Raw genomic sequence first — 24,572 nt, 5'->3', positions numbered from 1 at the left:
TGAGTAAGGCTGAGGGAGTATATCAAGGGAGAGGATGCTCCATTGGCAATATCTCTTCTTTTTCTTTCCTCCTTTGCATCACCCACACATCAGCTTACTGTTGCCAATGAGTCCCTTGTGCTCCTTTGGAAGCAGCTTTGCCTTGAACTATGAGGACATCTCCCATAGCCGTGAAGATCCTCACCACAGCGTTCTCTTCACCTGGCTGAAGGTATGCTCTTGGTACAGTTTTAAATTCAGCAATCGTTGGGAAATGGGAGGGGGGAGAGAGGGGAGAACCCCAAAGGAGATAGAAAGAAAGTGGAATTCTTCATGCCACTCGTTGCTAAGATCTCCCGTCACACCCGTTGCTGGAGAGTGCTTGAGCAAGCGTATCTGAAGCATATGAGCAAGATGGTGTGACAAAGGGATTGTTATTTATGTTTTCCTTTTTATTGATTTGGACCAGTCAGTTTGCAGCAAGGAAAAAAAGGAGAGCAAGCTGCAAGGAGAGCCCAATCATAATGTATGGCAGGGGTTAGCCAATATGGTACCGCCCCCAGATGTTGTTGGATGACAACTCCCACCACCCTCACCATGGGCTATTCTGTCTGGGGCTGGTGGAAGCTAGAGTCCAACAACCTCTGGAGGACAGCACCACATTAGCTACCCCTGATGTATCTAAAATTTGAAAGGATCAAGGTTAGCATAAGAGCATAAGAACAGCCTGCTGGATCAGGCCAGTGGCCCATCTAGTCCAGCATCCTGTTCTCACACCGGCCAGCCACATGTCCATGGGAAGCCTGCAAGCAGGACCTGAGTGCAACAAGGAACAGGTTCGTAGTCTGGGGGTTCTTTTCGATCCTTCCTTGTCACTGGAGGCTCAGGTAGCCTCGGTGGCTCGGAATGCGTTCTACCACCTTCGGTTGGTAGCCCAACTACGCCCCTATCTGGGCAGTGACAACCTCGCCTCAGTTGTTTATGCTCTGGTGACCTCTAGATTGGACTACTGTAATGCACTCTACATGGGGCTGCCCTTGAAGACGGTTCGGAAGCTGCAGCTAGTGCAAAACGCAGCAGGCAGACTGTTGACGAGGACCAATCGGTCCTCACATATTATTTATTATTTATTATTATTTATTTATTAAATTTATATCCCGCCTTATGGCCAAAAGGCCCTCAAGGCGGCTTACAAAAACACGAATATAACACATCATAAAGCATAAATACAATAATGCAATTCTGTTACACCTGTTCTGGCCCGTTTGCACTGGTTGCCGATCTGTTTCTGGGCTAGATTCAAGGTGCTGGTATTGACCTATAAAGCCTTACACGGTGCGGGTCCGCAATACCTGATGGAACGCCTCTCCCGCTACGAACCTACCCGTGCACTTCGTTCGACATCTAAGGCCCTCCTCCGAGTACCGACTCATCAAGAAGCTCAGAGGATAGTGACAAGATCCAGGGCCTTTTCGGTGGTGGCCCCCAAATTGTGGAACAGTCTCCCCGAGGAGGTACGCCTGGCGCCTACGTTGTTATTCTTTCGGCGCCAGGCTAAAACCGTTCTATACTCCCAGGCATTTTAATTCATGTTAAAGTATTTTAATGTTTTAATGGTTTAGTGATCTTAATATTACATTATTGTTATTATGTATCTGTATTTTTATATTTTGTGATTTTTGTTGATTTATTGTATTATCTTATGTTGTACACCGCCCAGGAAGCCGTTGGTTATGGGCGGTTTATAAATGAAATTAAACTAAACTAACTAAAGGTTGATGGATCAAGGTTAAAGTCAGATATCTGACAGTGCAGTCCTATGTTCATCTGCTCAGTGGGACTTACTTCTCTGAGTTCAATGGGACCTATTCCCAGGTAATCGTGTATAGGATTGCAGCCTAAATCCCCACAAAGTGATGGCCTTTGCTGCTTAGGATGCATAGATTAGGAATCCACACAAGAAATAGATTAATGAAATAGTTAAATGCTCCTGTGAACCCCAAGACCTCAACCCAAAGGAGGCTGCTCTTCATGGTTTCTGGCTCGGACTTGGCCTTTTTTGCAGTACAGAATTCTGCTGCATCTAGACAGTGTGACTGAATGATAATCACTCCAGATGCAGACACACCCAGCAGAATTATTGCCCTTAGAGAAGGTGCCTGTTGTGTGTCTGTACGAATCACTGGTCAGCGCCTGCCTCCCAGTCAGAGGCCCATTCAGAGCAGTGGCTCACACACAAAAAACCAGGAGATAGGGCTTTCCTGTAGATGGGTAATTCTGACACAGATTCTGAAAGGAAACCTTCAAGGTGGTAAGCCTGCCTCCAGCTTTAATTCAGGGGGGAACAAAGTTGATCCCAGCTTTCAGAAGTTTGGAAAACACTGCCAGAGATGGACTTGTGAACACTTGAAGGGTTTGTATGCTTTTTTCTTCTTTATCTGAAGGGCTTTTAATCTAACTTCACATAGAGAAGGATATTAATATATTGAGCAGCTTCTTCTCAAGCAAGAGTCTCCTGTGGCTCTGCATCTTATATATATATAAATATATTGTTTCCTGTCTGATGAGGTTCAGAGTGACTTGTGGTCCCTGAGGTTTCTTGTGGATTGTGGCCATCTGCTTTTATTAGACTTTTACAAGAATATTGTGTACTTAGATGGAACTCCAGAAAATACTATATAGTCTTCTAGAAGCAATCTTTTTTCTTTGGGTTACTGTTACCTTGGCTGGATTTTTCCTGCTAAAGTTTTATGAGCACAATCAATGTAAGCAAAATTAAAACAAAACCCTGAATGTGTTAAGTTTTCAGCAAGAATTGTGTGTTCCTTAGAAAAAGAAACACTATCAATAGAGTTTTGACTAGGCTTTTAAAACTGAATGGAAAGGTTTGCCTACACAAGATCTTTGGCCCCAGTACCTTTAGTTTGCATGCACACAGGTATCATGCACTAGTGGCTCTAGAGGGGGATGCATATCCCTATCCACATGTTCAGATAGTTCTGATGCCTACAGCAAGTTCAGTGAAAGCCATAGGAACATCACAATGTAGATCTGCATCTTCATCTGGATGTCCAATTGTGTTTTCATCAGTTGTGTTTGTGGATCTCAGTCTAACAAGGAATCCACATATCAAAGCCTTCTTTAGTGCATGCTTCTCCTTGTTATAATGGAGCAATCATTCCCTCTATTTCTAATGTTCAGACTGTGAATGCCACGTTTACGAAATCAAAACAGCAACTCCTGCACACAAGAGGGAGGTATCAGCAGACTAGGGAATTCCAAAGTTGGCTGAAGTACCACACATCTTTCAGGAAAAAAAAATCTGAATTGGGAGGAACCAAAAAAACAGCCCAGTGAGGACTGGGCATGCTCAGTGGTCACAGAATGCTATTTGAACTGTAAGGGGGGGGGGAAATGGAATGGAGCAACTGGAATCCTGAACATTAGCACTCCATGCGGTAACATTTTGTCGCAGGTTCCATTTGTTCTCCTTTTAATGGCAATGGTAAGTCTGCAGTTGTATATACTGTGCGTGCATGTATGATGTGTATATTCCATTTTGTACCTCCTGGCCTTGTAACTGACCTACATGTATTCAATGGGCCTTGTAGTCAGTCCTTATGTGCATGAGTATGGATGTAGGCTTGTCCATATGATTGTCTATCCATCAGTATGAAAAGACACATTCCATTGTCTTTCAGGCTTCCACCTCCCACACATTAATTTCCTTTGAGTTTGCTCAACAAAAATAAAATGTTCAACAACAAAATGCTCTTGCATATTGAACTTAAGAGCATGAGATACTGTGATTCAGCATCCATCTCTTTAAGGCTTACGGTAAATTGGATTTCTGCAAGATAATGAAGCTGATAGTCATTGTTTTGATTGTCAGTTCGTTTCCCCTCTGTTAGATACGTTATGGAGATGATGGTTTACAAATAAATGAAATATGAATGAAAGGTATATACACCTATGTTGAGCAATGTTGCTAAGTCATTTCCCGAGGTAGGAAGGGGTTAAAGATGACTACTCTAATTGTGGAGGCCACACAGCTGCGGCTTATCAGTTGGCTGGGCATAAAGCCTGCAAGCCCAGAACAGGATGTGTGGGGGGTGATGTGAGAGAAGCTATGTACGTTGGTGTGTCTTGGATAAAGGGTGTTATTGCAAACAGTTCTGGGTCATGATTTCTTTGCTGAAGAGCGTTGTTACTCCGCACTGTGCCCTGTGCAACAAGAGCAGCTGGCTAGTTGGTTCAGGGCATATGAGCACAACAAGGGTTATGGGCCCAGCTTACAACAAGCTCTGAAAACACCACGTGTTCCAGAGAAAGCAGAAAACAAAGAAAACCAGGTCTGAGTTACCTATAGTTGACAAGGAGGCAAGATGGCAACGTCTGGAAGCTCATCTATACCCTTGGAGAAGTTGAACAGCACCAACTATGCTTACTGGTGAGTAAAGGCAGAAATGCTTCTCATAAAGGAGGGAGTATGGCACACAGTGTCTGGAGACAGTCCCTCGAGACCCCCATCACCAGAATGGATAAGAGCAGAGGAAAAGGCAAGAGCTCTGCTCATATTATCTCTGGAAAACTCTCAGTTGATTTACGTGAGAGGGCTAACTACAGCAAGGGAAGTGTGGGCTGCCCTTAGATGGGCAAATACTAGGAATACAGCAGGCAGCAGAGTATTACTCGTGAGGAGGCTGTATCAAGCTCGTTATAAAGAGGGTGAAGCAATGCAAACACATATACAAAAAATGCTGAGTTTGTTTGCAGAGTTAGAGGACTTGGATGTGCACCATACGCCACAACAAAAGGTGTACATAATTCTCTCAACATTAAATGAGTCATGGGATGCAGTTATAAGTGCGATTGAAACCTTACCCGACCAAGAGCTGGATGTAAATTACTTAACAACAAAGCTACTGCAGGAAGCTGAGCGAAGACAAGAAAGAAGCAAGCAAGGCAGGAAAGAAAAACCGGACCAGACTGAGGGCGGTAGCAGAGTGTATGGACAGAGGTGGTGTCACAAATGCGATTCCCCATCCCATCTTTGCAGACAGTGCCGGGTGGGAAAGACAGAAGAAAAGAAACGCAGACAGGACACTGAACCATTTGAAGTGCATGTCGTAAGTGCCAGAAGGACACAAGAGAAAGAAGAAAACAGCACGTTGTGGGTCCTTGACTCAGGATCAACAGCCTTTCTCTCAAAAGATGCTGAACTGTTCCAAACTTTGACCCCAGCAAAGCAGCAACAAATCTTCCTGGCAGATGGAAGCAGCAGAGATGTTAAAGGGGTAGGAGCAGTGTATTTCACTTGTCTGAACACATTAGTCACTAATGTTCTGTATGTGCCAAATTTAGAAAGAAATATAATGTCAGTGATAAAATTAAATGGCATGGGGTACAATGTATGTTTTGCTAACAAAGAATGTGAAATCAGAAAGGGTAATATATGTGTAAAAGGAAAGGTGCAAAATACATTATTCATGATTGAAAATAAGGCAGAGAAAAGGGTTAATGTCATTGAAAACAGACCTCAACATGAGCAATCTATACACAATTACCATCAACGTTTTGGGCATATCAGTTTTGGAGCTTTAGTGAGAACACAAAAACACAGCGCAGACTTGCAATTTAAAAACTGTCCTGCATATATAAGCTGTGAGATACGTAATGAATGGAAAGCCACAGCGGCTCCAATAAACAAGGAAAGGAGACATAATACCCAAAGACCATTTCAATTACTACATATGGATTTAGCAGGGCCATTTAAACAGACAAAGGGACAAGCCAGGTTTTATTTCATCCTGGTGGATGACTTTACAAGGTACTCATTTGTTTATTTGTTGAAGAACAAGGCTGAGGTAGCTGGCACACTAAAACACCATATAGCATGGGTGGAGGCGAAATATAAAACACGGATAGCAGGAATTAGGTCAGACAGAGGGGGAGAGTTTCTGTCTCGACAACTGCACAGTTTTTTATTTGAAAAAGGAATTAAACAAGAACTCACGGCCCCGTTTTCCCCACACCAGAACGGAGTAGCCGAGAGGAGGAACAGGTATTTACAGGATACAGTGAGGGCTATGCTGGTGGACTCCCCATTTTCAAGAGAATTTTGAGGTGAATGTATTATATATGCAAATTATATTTTGAATCGTATGTATGCTAGTACTGTACAGTGCACTCCTTATGAAATGTTAAATAGGCAAAAGCCATATTTAAAACAAATCAAAAAATTTGGTTCAACGTGCTGGGTGCATGTGCCTAAAGAACAAAGAAATGGGAAACAGAGTCCCAAGGCAGTAAAGGGATTTTATCTGGGATATGAGGATACTTCCCATCGCATTTGGTTACCTAAGGAAAATCGTCTTATGGTAACAAAGAATGTTAAGGTACAGGATCATGATTGGAAGCACTGTAAAAACATCAGTACAATAGTTGGACTCAGGGAGCCACCAGAGATTGACGTAGCAATTCCCCCAGTATATGAGGAAAGGAATAATGAAATCCTATTAGACTGTTCAGAGGAAATTGAAGAAATAAGCACTCCAAGCTGCAAATATGAGGAGGTGCAGGACTCTGAACAGGAGACTTAGAGTAGTGAAGAAGAGCTAGAAGGCTGTAAACAGGAGGAGGTGCAGAACTCTGAACGTGAGACTCAGAGTAGTGAGGAAGAGCAAGAAAGCTGTGAACAGGAAACAACTCTTGAGGGTAGTGAGGAAGGTCAGTCAGAGGTAAGTCCTGAGCCAGAGCTAGTTGCAGAACCCCGAAGGTCACAAAGAACCAATCTGGGAAAGCCTCCAGAAAGATTTACTGTGGCACAAGTAGTAGCACAGGAAGCCAAAAACCCAGCACACCCCCAAGAAAGGGAAGACAAGTGGACAGCAGAGGACTTCCAGGAGTGGTATGCTATGCTAGATGGGGGAAGAGAATGGAGGGAGCGAGTAGACGCAATATATTGGTATGATGACTCCAACATATAACATGATGTAAAATGTTGAAAGCATGTAACAAAAAAAAAATGCAAGTTATGTACTGAGAAACATGTGAAACTATGTGAACGTATGGGACTTGTGTAAAAGAGTAAAAGAGTAAATATAACATGTATATACAATTGTTACTGCAACATGGGTCTCCTACCACGGAGAATGGGTGGGGGATGTTGAGCAATGTTGCTAAGTCATTCCCCGAGGTAGGAAGGGGTTAAAGATGACTACTCTAATTGTGGAGGCCACACAGCTGTGGCTTATCAGTTGGCTGGGCATAAAGCCTGCAAGCCCAGAACAGGATGTGTGGGGGGTGATAGGAGAGAAGCTATGTACGTTGGTGTGTCTTGGATAAAGGGTGTTATTGCAAACAGTTCTGGGTCATGATTTCTTTGCTGAAGAGCATTGTTACTCCGCACTGTGCCCTGTGCAACAAGAGCAGCTGGCTAGTTGGTTCAGGGCATATGAGCACAACAACCTACACTATACTATTGCCAAAGAGCAAAGATTCATTGATATAGTTACATTGTTTGTTTGTTTGTTTGTTCAGTTTAATTTTTAAAAATTCTTGCCGTTCTCCATCAAAAGTTTCCAGGGCAGTGTAGAAAAGTGTGAATATAATTAACAAGGTACAATATGGATAGAGCAGGCTTCAACTGTCTGATGCCTTCCAGATATTTTGGACTACTATGTCCATCAGTCCCAGCCAGCTTGGCCACGCTGGCTGAGGCTGATGTGAATTGTACTCCAAATCATATGGAGGGCACCTGGTTAGGGAAGGCTAGGTGAGAGTATAGCTCCAACTAGGAAAAGCAACTGGAAGTAAAATGTGACAGACATTCACATTTTGTTTTATGTAAACATACCCAAAAGTGTTTAAATGCACGGTACAGTTTTTCATGCTATACAGGTGCAGACTATCAGAAATAAAATGGTCACTGCCTGAAATAGTGGGACTTATTTTCTAGTGAGTCAGAAACAAAAATTGGGCTGGTTCAGACCTCCATTCCCAACTTGCTAAATCATAGTTTAGGAAGCTAGAAATGAGCATCAGGTTCTAGTTCTCCTCCTTCTCCCCCTCCCTTCATTGGCATACTAAACCTGATTAACTTAAACGGCAATTCCCCATTACATTTGAAACTGGGAACTATGGTTTAATGACCATTTCCTAACCAGGATCTTAAAACATGACTTGTGTTGGCCCACCTTTAAAGATAAGGAATTGTGGTTAAGAAAGAACATCTGGCTAGGCCTCTTAAGAGACTCACAGGAACAGCCCAGTCCTGTGCTTCTTGACTTGGAAGCAGGGATGGAAGTGTCAGCCCATTTTGGTCTATTTGTTTCTCATTTTTCCAGTCTTAAATTTAGTTCTGCAGCAGTTAGCACTTATTGTTGTTGTTGTTCAAAAAAAAATCATAAATGACTTTAGCATTTTAGTGCAAATTTATCCTAACACAGATATTTTTCTATGATATTTTGACTTACATCTTTTTGCAAGCAATTTCTCTTCATGCAATGCATTTTTGTATGTTAGTTTAACTGATGTATTCATTTGCATTCATTCTTTTGCCTAATATATGCATTTTTGTAAACGTTTTTCAGCTGGAGAACTATCACAAAACTTGGAGAGGTGCAAATTTCAAAGGATGGCTGATTTCATATTGTTTTGGAAAGTATGGATTTGATAGATCTGGCCTCAAATGTGAAATGAATCAAATTTCTCCCCTATCTGTATTTGGAATTATGACCCATTGAATTCAGTGGGACTCATTCCTACATACATACACATTTTATTCTCTTAAATGATGAGAAGCAGGTATAATCGCTGCTGCTAAAAATGAGAGTTCAAGAAAAGCTTTTTTCCCCTTCACTCCAAAGAAGGGTGGTTATGATATACTTCAGTGTCCCTGGTTTTGATTATCAATATCAGCCATTTAAGGCTGCCTCCAGATTGTCAGTGTTTTCTGGGCAGGATTCAAGTGCACGCTGAAAGTGTCGGTTCCCTCAATCAGCGGATTAAAGTGCTACATCATCCTGGTGCAACCATTCCAACTTAAAAATAAAAGCCAGACTTTGGGCAGTTAGGAAAGTGATAGGGAAATGCACTGAAAAGTGTGGGATGAATGTTTAACAGGAAGACGTATAAGCACCGTGTAAACAAATCAGGATGAATGCTCATTGTCGTATAACCTTTCCACAAACAAATCAGAACAAATGCTCAATAAAGACCAGGCATCGTCTAACCTCTGTGTGAGCTTTGTGCAAGCAAATCGGGTTGAATGCTCAATCAACAGGTCATCTGGAAGGGCCCTCAATTTGCTGACCAAGAGGAGCTGCCTCTAGGTGAAAAAGAAAGCAGCAAAAAAGGCTTCTCCCATTGGCCGCTTGCACACTATTCTTCAAAATGAGAGCCCCGGCCAATCCTTGCTTGCAGTGGTATTTGGATCAAAGTTTCCCAGGTCTGAGAGTGTGACCTTGCGCATTCAGCTAGTGGTGTGGGAGCCACCTCCTTCCCATGCCACAGGGAAAACATATTGCTCCTCTCCATGTTAATGTCATCCCTCTGGGATTTTGAGTGAAGGTGGCATGAGGTGCAGGGATCTTGTCCCATGTGGCCCAAGGTTCCTTACATTACGCTGGCAGTGCAGGAAGAAGCAACGTCACAGTGACTCCCGCATCACTGGCTTAATGGAAGAAACCACTAGAGGCTTTCATGTCATCTTTTGGATTTCAGGCTGTTAGTTGGAACTGAAAGGTGGATTCATAAGGAAGCAAACTCTCAGTATTGGTTCACCTTATTTATTTATTTATTACATTTATTTACCGCCCCACAGCGAAACCTTAGTGGAAAGAGCACATGGGGATGGACCCCTGTACATACGCAGAGTGGCGGAATGTACGCTGTTGTGTCAACATGAGAGATGGACTGACATTCAAAAAGCTATGGACTGACACGCATGCTTGGACAAAAGCAAACTCCGATGCCCTCACGTGGGAGATTTGGATGCTCAAGCAATGCAGGGCCATGTCCAAAACCTGATGAAAGGAGCACTCAGAGTTTGGAGGACAAAAAGCCCTCTGCTAGGACTGAAGGGTGTGGGAGGGAGAGGTCGCTAAACAGGAACAGTTCTGTGAGTTAAAAAACATATTCTTTTTTTCCTCTCTTTTTTTTTTTAAAAAAAGAGCAAATAGTGTTTCTCCCACGTATCTGCAAACAGCTTACAGGGAGCGAAGCTGTTCTGCTGTGTAGTAGGCTAGGTCCCATTGTCAGATGAACAGGGGTGGCCGAGGTGCCACTGTAAGGTAGATAAGGATACACTGCATTGCTCAGGCATGAAGGCATCCTCAAATAAAATTCTGTACCCAATACACAAAATGTTGCTGTAACATATCAAATGTTCTGGACACAGTCTATTGGGAATTATGCATGGAACAGAATCCAGTGGAAAAGCTTTCCCTGGCCTCTCTTGCTTTGGGCTGCAGGTGGAAAGTGATATTTGGCTGCTCCCCCATGCAGGGCTTTTTAAAATGGGCAGTCACAGAACGAACATTTGGGCCATTCAAAAATTTGAGGCATGCAAAGGTTAGATTTTGTTAGGTGATGTAGAAAGTAACTGATGTGAAAAGTAAATTAAGAAGTCCAGGCTCCCCTAGAGCCTCAGACCCTGATCAAGCACATCCATTTCTTCTCCCCCATGCCAAAGACACCCCACACACACTCCACTGCAACTCTCTCCACAGAGTATCTGCCATTGTTTCTAATATGAAGGGTTAGTATGAAGAATGTCTGTGAACTAAAGGGTGTGAGCTGAGATCTGCAGGCCTATTGTATTGTGCTTGTGCTCCCCCCCTTCTTAAGTTTTTAAATATCCCCCACTCCAAACACTCCTTTGTTGGAGTTCATGATGCTGCTTATGTGCAGCTTGACTGCAACACTTCTGCATTAGTGCTGTCAAATTCCCTGTTCTGAGGATTTTGTCCCACTCTTTGTAGGTTTCTAAATGTTATAGAATGTGATTCTAAGCATGATAGAATGTATGCACACACAAGGAAAATGCACAGATGTTTTGTAGCAGCAATTGTTATCCCACACTTTCCAATGTATTTTCCATCACTTTCCTTATTGCAAAAAGTCTGATTTGGAGGGGCGGGGAGAGGGTTTGTTGTGCAAAAGCATCCTATCAACTTTAATCATGCAACCTGAACTTGCCAGTATGTGATTGACTACCACCCAAAATTACAAAGAGCTTGGAAGTGCCCACAATGTGTGTGTAATACAGTCCCACATAACAAAGACAGCAATTTGCACACAAAAGTAGGGAGGGATAGAGTCCTATGTTAAAAACACCCTAAATTTACCAAGATCCCCTTGCACTATATTATATAGTGTGCATACATGCATAAGTACTAGTTTACACTTTGAAATTTCAATCTTTTCTCAATATAGTGTTATCCATCCACTCCATCAAGGATGAGGCGCTTTCTGTAACTAGTACCAAGTGAACAGGATACAAAGAAAGGCTCAAACTATTTTTCATTCATCATAACTCAATTCTTGCACCTATCTTTCTGAAATTTTGCAGGCAACTTACATAGGAACACCTTTATGATGTATGTCATGTTCATACAGATTGCTATGAAACAATAGGGGAAAGTGAATCCATTTCTTAAAGACTGTACATTTTAAAGGTTCCCCTTGCAAAGAAACAAACCAAAAAACCTAACACCTACACTTATCTGCCTGTTAGACATAGTCCCCTCAAAAGGGCCTGCCATGCCTGCAAATTATACCCAATTCTGCTAAGACATAAAAAAAGTCATAGATGTCAATTTTTTCCTTCCAAAACCCAAGTTTTAAAGGTGCAAAACTCCCTCTATCTATTTTCCCTAAATGTTATAGGCTTCATTCCAAGAGAAGGGGCTACTATGCCTGCAAAGTTCATAACGGTTACAAAAAATAAAAGGTATATCCATTCATTGATTTCCCCATTATAGTCAACATGTCATACAAGCCTTTAGGTTTTCTGAAGTGAAGCTTTACTTTGGATCCAGACTAAAGCAAGAGGACAGTCTATTTTTATTTATTTGTTTGTTTATTTATTTATTTATTATTTAATTTATATCCCGCCCTTCCTCCCAGTAGGAGCCCAGGGCAGCAACTAAAGGACTGAATGGAAATGACCACCTATCCAAAATGATTTCCAAAGAGATTTTTTTTCCTGTGCACATGTCTAGTACTGTCCAGAACAATTATACCACTTGCAAGCATTATTAATTCAGCTTCAGCAATTTCCAGCAAAGTTGCATAAACATGCTGTGGGCTTGGTTCAAAGCCCTATGTGAAGTGACATAGGAAAGCATTGCACTGTAGGTGATATGAGGTAACAAGAGAGTTCTCTTTGGCTGTTGCATCTGTGACAACCCATTTGCACATACAAATTGTCATTGTATTAAGGATGGGGGAGAAATTTGATTAAGTTTGCACGGAAAGCCAAATCTATCAAATCCACACTTTCTGATGCAATATGAGAACTGAAACACAGCCATCCATCGAAATTTGCACTTATCCAAATTATGTGATGCACTTCTCCAACCAAACAATGTTTACACAAATGCATATATTGAGGGAAAGTATGCATAAAAATGGATATATTTGTGAAAATAAAACACATTATATTAGGAGAAATTGCTTGCAAAAATGTGTACATTAGTCAAAACTGCATACAAAAATGTGTTTGTTCAGAGAAATTGGCACTGAAAATTTTCCATGAGGATTTGTTTCTAAAAAATCACAAATTGCTGCAGAAATGTGTGCTGAATTTAACACTGGGGAAAATGAGAACGCAAGAGAGCCCAAATGGACAGATCTTTCCATCTCTACATTTTATACTGCAGTCTTCAAATGAATGAATATCCACATGTGAGCTAGCAGCTATATTTTTTAACTCAAAGTCCAAACCCCAAGGAGGGGGAATCTGTGGCCCTCCAGATGTTATTAGACTACAACTCCCATCATCCCTGACCATTGGCCATGCTAGCTGGGGCTAATGGAATTTGGAGTCCAACAACATCTGGTGGGCCGCAGGCTCCCATCTCTGCATAGTCAGACTTTGAACATACTGTGAGCATCAATTATCATGATAAGTAGATGGATGCTAGAGATTGCTATGCTTTTGCATCAACATGCCCAGATTTATTTATTTATTTGCAAGCAGCCGTGTTTTAAATGTGTTGGTAATGTAATACTATATGCTCTGCTTCACTGGTGAATGTCATGGCTTCAGTTATATTGTGGTAATATTCATTGTTGAGAAACATGCAATATTGTACTGACCACAGTCTCCCAAATTCTGTTGAATGTATTTAAGTATTTAGAGGCATCTGTTGTTCTAAATTTCCCTTGTAATCTCACCAAAAAGCTCTGCTTGCTTATCTGTGCATTCTGGAACCATCACTGGCAAGAGCTAAGCATTACTTACTCTGCCCATTAACATGCAGATGAGGGGGGATTTTGGAGGAGTACTATATATAATAACTATTTTTCTCCAGTATCATTTTGTCTCTTCTATTTGCCGGTCAAAATGCCCCTCACCCTTAAAACGTTGTGCTTTAATCCCAGTTCTTTTACATTTCCACAGTTCTATATGACTTCCTTTAGAGTTAATTTGGCCTTAATTATTCTTTTGAAACAGCCAAATGCAAATGTAAATGTGAAAGGATTTGCAGAGCCTCTTCTTTCTTAGAATATTCTGGTGAGTACATTCTGTATTCTTGGAGAAGTAACTGTAATTTTATGCCACTCTCAACTAATTTGGATTTTCAATTATTTAAACCCCCTGGAGCAAAAAACTTTCAAGTTCCATAATAAGAGAAACTACATTACCCAATATTATTTCCTTTTTCTCTTTCTGTTTTTTCAGTAGAATTTATATCCTCCAACCCAGAAGTGACCATAACAAGGGATGTTTTTAAAGTGTATGGTACATTTTTTTTTCTGGCAAGGAAAGAGCTTTACAATGCTGAGATTGTCCAATTGCTTTTCTGGTCTGAGTCAGGGGATAGTTAGCCTCATTATGATCCTTACATGAAGCATATCTTGTTGTACAAAGCAGAACATGAATAAAATATACCTTGTATGCTATTAGGTGTATTGTGCTTAAAAATAAAACCCGGAGGATGTTTCACTTCCTCCAAATTCTATTCCATTAACATTTTTTCACGTTTCTTTGTCCCCAAAAAATAATACTGAGATTTCTTTTCTCATTTGAAGTCTTCTCAGTGCCTATTATAATTGGCCTGTCAGCAAAAGGTTGCTTCACCCCAACCTCCAAGTGGATTGTGACCATCTGCCCCACCCTCAAGTGCAACCAGCTCCCCCCCATCCACAAACTGAAGTCATGTTTAAACTGGGCCTACACTCTACAGTCTCAATCTATGGACTCAAAATTCATCTTCCATCCATGATTTTCAGTAGAATGTGTCTCACAAGTCAGAAAGAGATGCACATCTTTATGCACAATGCACAAGGCAAGTCTAGGGCCACGTCAGACAGGCACAATTCTGCTCCCCTACAACAGACTCATACTTGGAAGTGTATTGCAGTACTGCAGGTATTGCTGAGATGCAGAATACTCAGCTTCTTGTCTTTATTTTTGCCTCTGAACCCACCTAAGTCAACTGATGCAAATGGGTCAGGATGACTGTACAACAGGGGTGGAAACAAGATCTGCCCAACAGGCTAGATCCTGAGCTCCTCTGCCACTTGCAGGACATTTTGACAGGCGGGTAGGGCTGCCCACTTGTCAGTCACCTGACATCACCAAGACAGCAAGATGACCCAACTTCAAAGGACAGAATCAGGAGCACACTCTTAAATGCGCTCCCTCTTCTTTCCTTTCTCAAGCTGAGCGGCAAAAGTAGATCTGTGCCAAAAGCAAGGACCAGCTGCACTAGGGAGCTCCCAGTCAGCACTGACAGCAAGTCTTGCTTGCCAAAATAAATAAATAAAAATCAGGAGCTTGCTTGAAGACTTCCAATTCTTCCTTTGCAGCATCAGCTTTACCTGCCCCTCATATGGCATCAGGTGTGAGGCAGGTCAGTGTGGTTTGGAAGAAACTACATTGTGGGCCAAAGCCTCCCTGTCATTGCTATACAAGGACCACCAGACTGCTAAGTGGGTGGGTGTTGTCCAGAGGATATAACTCCAGTACTGTCCATCTCCATGTGCTGCCTTTTTGTTTTTGGACCCAATTCAGAACGCTGGCTTTGATGTTTAAAGCCTGAAATCAAGGATGGGGAACCTTTTTTTTCCATTGAGGGCTGCATTGTGCAACCTGAATTTGCTTGACAATTCGTGATGGCTTGGCTGGAGCTGCTTCTGTGCCTAGTGGCCATGTGACTGAAGCTACCTTGGACACTTTGAATAGACCATAGTTCATGGGCTTTCAGAAACCAGGGACAGTATTCAATTAAATTTTTGCACATTTTGTGCTACAGATAGCACTAGCGCAACCCTACACATGCCCCATGCCATCCCTAAATCTGCTTCGGAGGGTTGGGGACCCCAAAAACAGGTTTAGGGGTTTGGGGGCAGGAGAGAGGGAGATCTTACTGTTGGGCAAGGAGAAATCCTCACACTAATGGAACAATCACCCTCAGGGCTACATTTATTTATTTATTTATTTGATTGATTGATATCCCACCCTTTCTCCCAGTAGGAGCCCAGGGCGGCATTGAATGCAAACTAAGGTATCTCAGGCTGCAGTCCTCTGCATGCTCATATTGCCTTTTAGACAGATTCAGTACTGCCTTATATTCCTGTACATTCTGAAATCAAGTTGATCCTGTTTCTTCATAATAAACCAAATTCTTCTCTGTTTCACTAAAGTCCCTCTGGATTTAAACCAACAACACCTAAAGTGATTGGTAAACAAATATTTTGGTTTTAGAATTGGCTTTAGGAACCCTCAGAATACCGAAAGAAAACATATTACACATTATTCATTATACATGCCATTTTAACAAGGTTTTGTTTTGTTTTAATATTTGCCAGGGAATCATCTGAGAGTGCAGATTTAGGAGGGTGGTACCAAAACTCTCAAACCTCCCTAGGCTTGCTGCAAATGTCCTGTTTTAGTGTTGTGCGGTGAGGGAAATACTATACCATGGGGATACTTTTAGAGCAGCCTTTCCCAACCAGTGTGCCTCCAGATGTTGTTGGACCACAACTCCCATCTTTCCTGACCATTGGCAATGCTGGCTGAGGTTGTAGTCCAACAACATCTGGAGGCACACTGGTTGGGAAAAGCTGTTTTAGAGTAAGAGGACCAATAACTTTTTTAAAAAATAACCTTTTGGCTTTATAAATACATATTTGCTCTAACGAAACAAACTGATGTTAGCCTTCTCTCACTGAGGACTGTGAAACAGGCTGACCTACCGTTGGCTCCCATACTTCACTGTGAAAGGGGTCACATGTGTAATTATTTGCAGCTGTTTTCGTTCTTTCCACTCTCAGTGTAAGCACTGGCAATTAGTGTGCAAACTGACTAGACTTTGGGCTAAGCTAGACAGCTTCCTAGGAAAGACATCTGGAGTTTGTAAATGTCTTGATTTTCTTTTCTTTCCCCACCCTACCCTAAGTTTAAGCCTTTTCTTCAGAGCAGAAAAATATCGGGGGGGGGAGGAGGTATTGACATCCTCAGGATTTTTTTCTGGGCTATGTGTGTGTGTGGGGTGAAGTAAGACTACATTTAAATAAATAAATATTCACTAATAGGCAAAAAAACCCTTGTGGTTTAAGAATGTACCTACAGCCAACAGATATTTCTATCAAATTTTAAAAAGCAGGGAAATTGGGCAGCTATAGTGAATGCACTGGGGGACCAGGAGACCTGACCTCCTCTCTGACATTTATTTATTTATTTATTTATTTATACCCCGCCTTTCAGCCAAAGGCCCTCAAGACAGCTTACAAAGAAAAATAAACACAAGTATAAAAATACATCAACGAAAGCAATACAATTTACAAAAATTAAACTAAATAACAAATAACATTATGAAAAAAAAATGTCCAGAAAAGAAACTCAGAATAAATTACATACATCCACCACTGCCCTGCTTTGGGACTGAGATGTGTACGGGTTTCCCCGGGCATGACATCTTCAGCCGGGCAGGAGAAATAGGAACAGAGGCAAACATAGCGCCCCATCCAGGTTCTTTGACACCAGGAACACGGAGCAAAGGACGGAGAGTCCTCAGGCTAGGGCAGGGCATGCCCATCTTCTCACGTGGGGAAGTACTGCCCTACAAATTTGTCAAAATGCAAACACAATTTGGGTTGGTCTTTCACAGTCCAATCCACTTGCTGTGTAGCTTGGAAGAATTTGGTAACATGCCTCTGAGCATATGGTGAGTGGGGGCAACACCTGCCATCTCCAAAGATGGAGAATTATATTTTTGTATGTTTGCTTGTGTTCTTACTTTGCTTCTTTCCTGTTTTACTAATGTTTCTACAGATAATCTAATCTAGAACATTTTATTTCCCTCATTATTCATCCTAGAAATCTGTGTCAAATTTATTTTTATTAATTTCAAAGCCTTTTTACCAAATTCTTCCAAGCTACACAGCAAGTGGAATGGACCATGAAAGACCAACCCAAATTGTGGTTGCATTTTGACAAATTTCTGGGGCAGTACAATATGTCAGAGAGGAGGTCAGGTCTCCTGCTCCCCTGGTGCATTCACTATAGCTGCACAATTTCCCAGCTTTTTAAAGTTTGATAGAAATATCTGTGGGCTATAGGTATGTTCTTAAACCGCAAGGTTTTTTGCCTATTAGTGAATTTCTCTGCTTTTCTCTGCTTTTTAATCTGGGAGGTAAGAAATGGGATCCTGTGCAAGTTTGCTGAGAATGGATTGATCATTTGCTTATTGAGTTCAGTGGGATTTACTCCCCTGCAATCATGCTTAGGGTAGGTGAGACTGACCACAGGGGATGGGGAGGGGAGGAGGGGGAGGAGGAGAACAGTGGGGAGGAAGGGCAGAAAGGGCAGAGGGGAGGAGGGAGATGGAGCAGGCAGGAGGGGGTGGGGAGGGGAGGAGGAGGACAGGTTTGATCATTTGCATGTTTATTGCATTCAGTTGGATTTACTCCTGTGCAATCATGCTTAGGATAGGTAAAACTGACTGAGGGGGAGGGAGGAAGGGTTGGAGTGGACAGGGGAGCAGGAAGAAGGAAGAGGAGAGGGGAGGAGGAAGGGAGAGGAGAGGAGAGGGGATGGAGGGGAAAGGCAGGTCTGATCATTAGCATGCTTATTGAGTTCAATTGGATTTACTCCTATGCAATCATGGTTAGGATGGGTAAAACTGACCATGGGAAGGAGGAGGGGGAAGGGGAAGGGGAAGGAATGGATTGGAGGGGGGAAAGGAAGAAGGAGGGGAGGGCAGGTTTGATCATTTGTATGCTTATAGAGCTCAGTGGTATTTACTCCCATGCAATCATGCTTAAGATAGGTAAAACAGACCATGGGGAGCAGTAAGAGGAGGGGGAGGAGGGGGAAGGGGAAGGAGGGGATTGGAAGGGGATGGGGTGCAGAGGAAGGGGCAAAGGAAGGGGGAGGGAAGGGGCAAGAGGGAGGGGATAGGAGGGAGGAGAAGGGAGGGTGGGTTTGATCATTTGCATACTTTTTGAGTTCAATAGGATTTATTTCTGTGCAATCATGTTTGAAAATGGAAATGGACTGCCTTCAAGTCAATCCTGACTTATGGTGAGCCTATGAATAGGGTTTTCATGGTAAACCGTATTCAGGGGTGGTTTTACCATTGCCTTCCTCTGAGAGGCAGTGACTGGCCCAAGGTCACCCAGTGAGCATCATGGCTGTGTGGGGATTCGAACCCTGGTCTCCCAGGTCGTAGTCCAACACTGACCTGGGAAAGGGGAAGGATTGGTAGGAGGAGAGGGAGGGGAGGAGATTGGGTGGGTGGGCACAGGGCAGAGGGGAAGCCCCTTTCCTTTCCAAAAGGAAAGCATAATGAACGGTATCATTGCTTTTCAGCGTTTCCCCCACCTTTTTATTCTACAGCAGGCACATGTAGCCTCCCACCCAAATTTAAACAAAAACTGTCCCTGGCCACATCCAGACCAGGCCTTTATTTCACTTTGGATAGTCATGGCTTCTCTCAAACAATCCTGGGAAGTGTAGTTAGTGAAGGGTGCTGAGAGTTGCCAGGAGACTCCCTGTTCCCCCCACAGACCTTCATTCAAAGTGGTTGACTGTTAAACCACTCTGGCCACTGGAGCTCTGTCAGTGGAATAGAAGTCTCCTCTCATTACCCTTCACAAACGACACTTCCCAGGATTCTTTGGGGGAAGCCATGACTGTCTCAAGTGAAATCAAAGTCTGATGTGGGTGTGGCCCCCTGATTAGCCAAGCCAAGCAGCTGTGAGTCTGGCTTTTAGAACACTGACAGCTGGTTCTTACTGAGCATGCCCGACACTATCATTCAGTTCAATGCAAAATTTCTTAAATTAATTAAAAATCAGCCAGGCATTTTTTTAACTTTTAAACTGCAGAAGATGAAGGTCAGAGTATGGGGCAAGGTCAGTATCAGGATTACAGGTACTCTGTGAACATGGCTGATTTTTAATGAATTTCAACAGATTATGAGAACTCTTGTCAGAAAAACGGCCAAAAGGGGTCTGGTTTTTCTCTCTCTCTTTGTACACTTTGAACTCTTGATTCTTTCTGACTGTTTTGTTTATTGCCATGAAAATTGAGAGGGTTGTTAAGCAAGTGTTTCTGAGTTCAGGATTATAAATTTTGTAAGATTTTGTTTTGAAATTTGCTTATGGGAAGCATGGGGGTTATTTTCAATTTAACTTTGCGGAATGTGAAAAATCCATGCTGGCTATAGTATACAGCCACTCTTGTGGATGTATAATACATAACTAGCATCAGAGAACAGGCCCACCATTTCTGATAGATCTGATGACAGTCTGAGCAGTGGTGAGAAAATTGTATTCCGGGTCAATGTTGGTTCTCATCGTGTAGACCTGCTGTCCATCAGTGGAATCCAGATATTACAAGAGCTCCATTGGCTACTGGTATGTTTCTGAGCACAATTCAAGGTGCTGGTTATGACCTATAAAGCCCTATACGGCTCGTGTCCAGGCAATCTGAAGGACTGTATCTTCCCATATGAGAGTGTTTGAGCTCTGAGATCTTTGGGGGAGGCCCTTCTCTCAGCCCGCCACCCTCACAGATAAGTCTAGTAGGAACATGGGAGAGGGCCTTCTCAGTGGCTGCCCCAAGGCTCTGGGACTCCCTTCTTAGGGAAGCTAGACTGGGTCACTCCTTGCAGTCCTTCCTCTGGCAGGTGAAAACGTTCCTAGTCCGACGGGTTTTTGGGAACTGCAAGGGCTTTCAATAGTGTGCTGTTCTACTTATCTTTATCTTTGGGTTATTAATGGATATGTTTTAAATGGTTTTAATTCTATAGATAGTTTAATTACATTTTAACAATAACTTTTTGTATGTTTTTATCTGTATTTGTTTTAATTTTTGTAAGCCTCCTTGTGTCCCAGTTCTGAGGAAAAAGTGGGATATAAATAAATGAATAAATCCTCCATGGCGCAGAGTGGTAAGCGGCGGTAACGCAGCCAAAAGTTCTGCTCACGGCCGTAGTTCGATTCCAACGGAAGGAGGAAGTCGAATCTCCGGTAAAAGGGGTCAAGGTCCACTCAGCCTTCCATCCATCCGTGGTCGGTAAAATGAGTACCCGGGGAACTGGCAATCCCACCCCATATATACGGTCTGCCTAGTAAACGTTGCAAGACGTCACCCTAAGAGTCGGAAACAACTCGCACTACAAGTGCGGGGACACCTTTACATTTTTAAAGAGGATAAATCAAAGGGTAAAACAGATTGAGGGCAGGAGCAAGGCAGGGCAAGAGGAGGAAGAAAGATTGGAGCCATCCCAAACACCCTTCTACCCCACCCACGCAATTTGATTAGCCTTTAACTAGTATTATATAATTATGAGAGAGAGAGAGAGAACTACTGACTTACACAAACTCTGATTTTCCTTCATTATCAGTATCATTTCTCCTTCATACTTGAGTAAGAATATTATGCAGCTGGGCCTACTGCTTATTCCAAGATTTACTGAAGTAGTGGGCTCTGTGTATCTCCACTTCCTGATGACGAGCACATGTTCTGAGTTTGGTTCAACAGGCTGAGTCATCCAGGGAATGTGTCTGGTGATTATTTTAGGTTCTTCTTAAAGACATAGAATGTGTGTCTGGCAAAAAAAAAAAATCACTAAGATCATAAATAGAATCTGATCTTGGAGATGCCTACTGCTGGTTTTACATTGTATTTAACGTACAAATCTCCAACAGAACTTGCTGGCTTGACATGCCATCTGTTCTAACATGCTGAATTGTGTTCTTGGGGGGACCTCTAAGAGATATGCCAATGTGCCAACTCTTATATGAATTGCTGATAGAATAAAATCAGCATGAGATGAATTTACCACATCTGTTTTTACATGATAAACATTTAATTTGTATGCTCCCTTGTGGTGAAAGATGGGGTTTACTGTATAAGAATTTGTCCTAATGTGATGAGTACTAAAGCTCATTGTGTATACTTACAGTTGTGTATAATTTATGTCATCCAATGCAAAAAAAGGATGTCCTATCCAGAACGTAGGGAAAACTACAACTGACTAGCGCACATGATTCAGAAACCACAAATCAGCAATTTTAACTTTTAAAAGTGGAGCAACCAGCTGCAAAACATTTCAACAGTGAAAACCGCAGCCTGTTAGACTTACCTATAACATCTATAGAGATGCCAAAAGATCCAACAACATTACCTAAGAGAGAGAGAACGTCTGGACATACATCCTGGACACATTTGCGCCACATGGCCTCAACCTGCAGAACAGTACCATCATAGCTTAGCTTCTGCGAATGAAGCCCCTCTGAACATTCCATCCTCAAAGCTCTATAACTGCCAGCTTGGTAACAGCATCAATACATCTGTAAAGATGAAGGTGGAAGCTGAAATGTTTTGCTAGAAAAATAAAAACCTCTGTTTTGTTAATCATAATTGCAGCAGACACACACACACGCATGGGGTCCCACCCCTGCTCACTTTACTCACCAACACTGCCTTCCATCACTGAAGCTCCCCCCTTCCCCTCTGAGTCTCTGAAGCTCCCCCCATGGGTCACCCTTCATCCAACAATTGCCAATGCCCCTTCCCCCCAATGGTCTTCAATGTCCCACATGGGTCACCAAAGCCCACCTCCACCCCTAATATACACACACACTCTGGCACTCCCAAACACACATGGACATACATACACACAGGACTCTGTCTCTGTCTCTCTCTCTCTCACACACACACACACTTGCCCCCTCTTGCCACCCACCCCTCCCCCCTCACTGTTGCCCTCCCCTTCACCACTGCCACCCCCCCAGGCACTGGCACACAAATCTTTATTTGCTTATGGCCATAGGCCGTTGCAACATAAAACAATAAAACGGTACAGTAAAACATTTGTTCTAAAAGTACATTTAAGATGGATAGGTAGTTCAACAATTTATTTACACTGCGAGGTAACATATCTTTCTCTAATCTTTCTGGTGGCAAGAGCGAAGTTTGCCACCGCAGTAGTGATTTGGTTATTACTATCCGACAAAAGAGCGATTATCAGTTCATTTGAGGAAAGACCACTGGCGTAACATGGGAGGGGAAGCAAACATTTTTCTCTAGGATGGGTATAAAGAGGGCACAGTAACATATAATGGACTAGGTCCTCGGGGACCTTACAGCCAAAAATACAAAAGCGATTTGCAAATGGGACTCCCTTGTATCGACCTTCCAGGACAGCAGTAGGCATGGCTTGGAACCTCAGCTCCGTAAAAGCTTTACGTAAAGGTGCACGGGTCAAGGTAGTAAAGTAATGTGGGGAAACATGATTGAGTTTTATTTGGGGGAACCACCGAGAATAAGTGGCTGACACAATTGAGGCTCTATCCTGATATGCATCTTGGTCAAAGATCCAGTTTTGAAGATCGGAGGATGTAAAGCTTAAAAATCTAGCTAAAGTGAGATCATAAAGTGCTAGTAACTCCATATTTTTTCTCTCCCAGTCATGCGTTCCCTGGGAATCGTTCCAGCAAAGTTTTATAAGGGAGAAGTCATCCAAAGATCTGGATCTTTTCCAAAATCTTAGGAGAGCCAGATCAGTCCTGGCAGCCATGGACGGAAGGCCCAATTCTGCCCTTAAATGGGCTGAAGGGGTGTTCCTGGGAAGATCCAAAATTTGCTTCATGAGTTGATTTTGGAGGGCTTCAAGCCGATTTTTCATCGACTGTCCCCAAAGCTCTATGCCATATAAGATTTTTGGGAGCAATTTAGCTGTATAGATTTTTAACATTGGGCCTAAAAGTTGACCGCCACGAGAATAAAAAAATTTCTTCAATTGGCCATTTGATCTTAATGTTGTCAGCTTAGTCATTTCAAATTGCGGGGTCCAAGAAAGATTATTGTTAATACAGATACCTAGATATTTAAAGGTATTAACTTGTTCTAATTGATGACCGTTCAGGGACTGGCACTCCCTGCATCAACTCACTTGCCTTGGTTGTCAGGCCACTGCTGCTGCCATTGCTGGCCTCCTTACCACCCAGGCCCAGACTGAAACCACAGTCCTGCCAGCCGCTGTAGGCCTCCACTGCTACTGCAGCCTCTACATTCAAGGCCTGCATGGCCACTGTGTGCCTCTGCCATGGCCACTGCAGGTTCGTTCTGCAGCTGCCGCAGGCCTTCAGTGCTGTAAGACAGCCCACCCACATGGCCTGCATGGCCGCCATGGGCCTCTTCCTCCTCCACTGCTATGGGCCTCTGCCACCACCTCTGGATAGCCTGCCTGCACAGCCTGCATATATTATTATTTATTTATTATTTGATTTATATCCCGCCCTTCCTCCCGGCAGGAGCCCAGGGCGGCATGGCATCTGCGAACCTTCACTATCATTGGATAGCCCACCCACTCACCTAGCCATGCCCCTGCCATCATGCCATGTGATGTCATGACAATGCGATGGCATGACAGCATATATATATATATATATATATCCCACCAAGATTTCACATTTCCGATTTATTTATTTGATTTCAATGTGAACTTTGCTGACAAAATCGAACATTTACGGAGCTCGATCCTGTATGCCGTGGATGCAGTGAGTGAATCAGAGTTGGCCAGTTGCAAGCCAGTCAAGTGGGATCGGTTTCGGCCTCTCCCTTCTGAAGATGTGGACAAGGTGCTCTCGACTGTGAAGCCTACCACCTGTCTAAATGATCCTTGTCCATCGTGGCTCCTGGTGAGCTGCAAAGAGAAACTGGGCAAGGGGATCAAGGCGGTGGTCAATGCATCCTTGAAGGAGGGTGTAATGCCATTAGCCCTCAAGGAGGCAATTGTAAAGCCCATCTTAAAGAAGCCCTCCTTGGATCCCCAGGTTTTGAATAACTTTCGCCCAATTTCGAATTTACCATTCTTGGGCAAGGTCATTGAGCGAGTGGTGGC

The 24,572-nt window shown here is 42.8% G+C and overlaps 1 pseudogene; it reads right to left on the bottom strand.

Annotated features, from left to right (window-relative positions):
* The window catches only part of LOC133388630 (5-hydroxytryptamine receptor 4-like), a 30,328-nt pseudogene extending 6,469 nt beyond the window's left edge, over window positions 1-23,859 (bottom strand).
* Between the last annotated feature and the right edge of the window lie 713 nt (window positions 23,860-24,572).

Source organism: Rhineura floridana, chromosome 7, assembly GCF_030035675.1.
Source record: "Rhineura floridana isolate rRhiFlo1 chromosome 7, rRhiFlo1.hap2, whole genome shotgun sequence".
NCBI classification, from domain to species: domain Eukaryota; kingdom Metazoa; phylum Chordata; class Lepidosauria; order Squamata; family Rhineuridae; genus Rhineura; species Rhineura floridana.
This window is presented reverse-complemented; position numbering and strand designations above follow the sequence as displayed.